Raw genomic sequence first — 2,910 nt, 5'->3', positions numbered from 1 at the left:
TCTCTACTAAGTAAAATAAACTATATATTGATGGAGTCACACTTTCAAATGAGAAAAAGCAAGTTCTAATGCTAATTGTCAGGTACTGATAAATGCAACCCCATGGTGCTAACTCCCTCCCTGGACACATTCAAGGCTTAGAATTTCTACAACTGAGAAATCAAGTGAAAAAGCAAATTTACCTTAGAAGCTAAGATATGTCCACAATCTTCTTGTCTACACTCATTACTCAGCATATAAAACCAACATTCAGATGCTAATTCTCTAAAATGATTTTTTGAATAATTCACCAAATTACTATAATTGTCATAAAAGCAATCCCATTATGCTATATTTTACTTCTAATTATTGTTAATACTGATGTAAGTGTAATTAAACAATTATAGCAGAGTAGTTTAACCCACTAAATGTATATTTGAAAATCTTGATATATAATATTAGATACAATTTTAAGAAACTATTACTCGCATTAACTTTATTTTAACCATGTAAATAGAACCTTCAATTTTTCTTCCTAGAGACTGAATTAGTATATTTTTAAAAAACGATTCTGCATTTCTGTAGGTACAGTTAATGTTCCAAGGAGGCTGCCTTAATGTGCAGCATCAGTTCCTAATTGAACATTTTAGATAAAATAAACAGCATTCTTCATGGTTTCTGACTAAGGATAATGTTTCTCTAACCTCTCCAAATCTCAGTTTAAAACTAGAAGAAAAAAAAGTTGGGCAAAAAAAGCTTTTAGTGTTTTGAATTTTTTTTTTAAGAGAGATAAATTTACTAACATTTTCAGAGAGCTACATTTTATGAAGCATTCCCACAGATATTTTCTCATTTGATAAAACCATACTAGGACTCACTTTGCAGTTAAATGACACACTTAGGTCAACTGAGTCAATCAAATGCCAGAGTTAGGCCTACGATTCAGGTCTTCTCACCACATGGCAAGCTAGAAAATTTAGTAAGCATACAGTTGTGGTGTGCCGTGGAGTCAGTTCCGACTCATAATGACCCTGTGTAGGGTTTCTGAGGCTGTAAATCTTTATGGGAGCAGAAAGCCTCATCTTTCTCTCACGGAACCACTGGTAGTTTCGAACTGCTAACCTTGAGATTAGCAGCCTGACTCGTAACCACTACATTACCAGAGCTCCATCTAGTAAGTATATACAACCATTCATTTTACATTTTGGTTCATTACATTCATAAGTATAAATATGCAGATCCAAATCTGGTAGCTTGAACATGATTAACACTGTTGATTAGAGTGACTTCTTGTTGTTGTTAAGTACCGCTGAGTCTGTTCCAACTCATAGTTACCCATATAGGGTTTCCCAGGAGCAGCTGGTGGATTTGAACTGCTGACCTTGTGGTTTTCAGTCCAGTGCTGATCCTACAGCACTACACCAGAAATCCAGAGTAAGTTGTTAGATGTAATCAATTCTGTAACCCTTTGGACAAATCTAAAGGTTAGCAACCCAATTCAAAACCACTACACTACCAGAGCTCCTTGAATTGTAGTGTTGTCAAATGATCAAATCTGCATTTGGAGAAGTACAGTCGAATATTCCTTAGAAGTGAGAATGGTGAGACTTGATCTCACATACTGTGTACATGTTATCAGGAGGTATCAGTCCCTGGAGAAGGATATCATACCTGGTAAAGAAGAGGATCTGCAAAACAGAGGAAGACCCCCAATGAGATGAATTGACACAGTGGCTGCAACAATGGAATCATACAATGGGAAAGATTATGAGCGAGGAGCAGGACCGGGCCATGGTTCCTTCTGCTGTACATAACATTGCTATTGTTGTTGTTAAGTGCTGCCGAGTCGGTTCCGACCCATAGCGACCCTGTACAGGTTTCCGAGGCCATAAATCTTTACGGGAGCAGAACACCTCATCTTTCTCCCACGGAGCGGCTGGTAGTTTCGAACTGCTGGCCTTAAGGTTCGCAGCCCGATTCATAACCACTATGCTACCAGAGCTCCTAAGATTGCTATTAGTTGGAAACAACTCAACAGCACCTAACAACAACAACAACAAATATGTAAATGCAGAATTCGTGTGGAGTGCATCTAGATTCAGAACTTTACAAGGGGGTATGGCTCACGTCACACTCTTCCTTGGGGTTGTGACCTGCATCCAATATATATGTGGATTCGTTGGCAGGTCTCTCTCTTACTCTAGATTCTACAGCCAGCTTCTCATCATTTGACCTCCAACACACTCAATTCACAATAAAAAGTAAAAATAAAGAAATCCCACAATGTAATGCATTGAGAAAATCTATTGTAAAAGACTTTTTAACAGTGCTTAAAAGCAAAGATGTCACCTTGAGGACTAAGGTGCACCTAACCCAAGCTGTGGTATTGATGTCTTTGATTTATGATGTTGCTGAATAATATTGACTATAGTGTGGCCTGCCAGAGAACAAACAAACCTGTTGTGGAAAAAGTACAGTCAGAATGTTCCTTAGAAGAGAGGATGATGAGACTCATCTTGCATATGTTGGCCATGTAATCAGGAGGCACCAGTCTATGGAGAAGGTCATCATGCTTGGGAAAGTAGAGGGTCAATACAAAAGAGAAGGACCCTCAGTGAGATGGATAGATACAGTGGCTGGAACACCAAGTTCAAACATAGCAGTAACTGTGAGGATAGCACAGGACCTGACAGTGTTTACTCTGTTGTATATATACATCTTAATGTCGAGAAAACAAAAATCCTCACCACGGCACCAGTAAACAACATTCTTATCAATGGAGAAAAGATTGAAGTTGTCAAGGACTTCATTCTTCTTGGATCAACTATCAATACTCACGGAAGCAGCAGTCAAGAAATCAAATGACGTATTGCATTAGGCAAATTTGCTGCACAAGACCTTTTTCAAGTGTTGAAGACCAAAGATGTCAGC

Source organism: Chrysochloris asiatica, unplaced genomic scaffold, assembly GCF_000296735.1.
Source record: "Chrysochloris asiatica unplaced genomic scaffold, ChrAsi1.0 scaffold00066, whole genome shotgun sequence".
NCBI lineage: Eukaryota > Metazoa > Chordata > Mammalia > Afrosoricida > Chrysochloridae > Chrysochloris > Chrysochloris asiatica.
Note: the sequence above shows the minus strand (reverse complement) of the source record.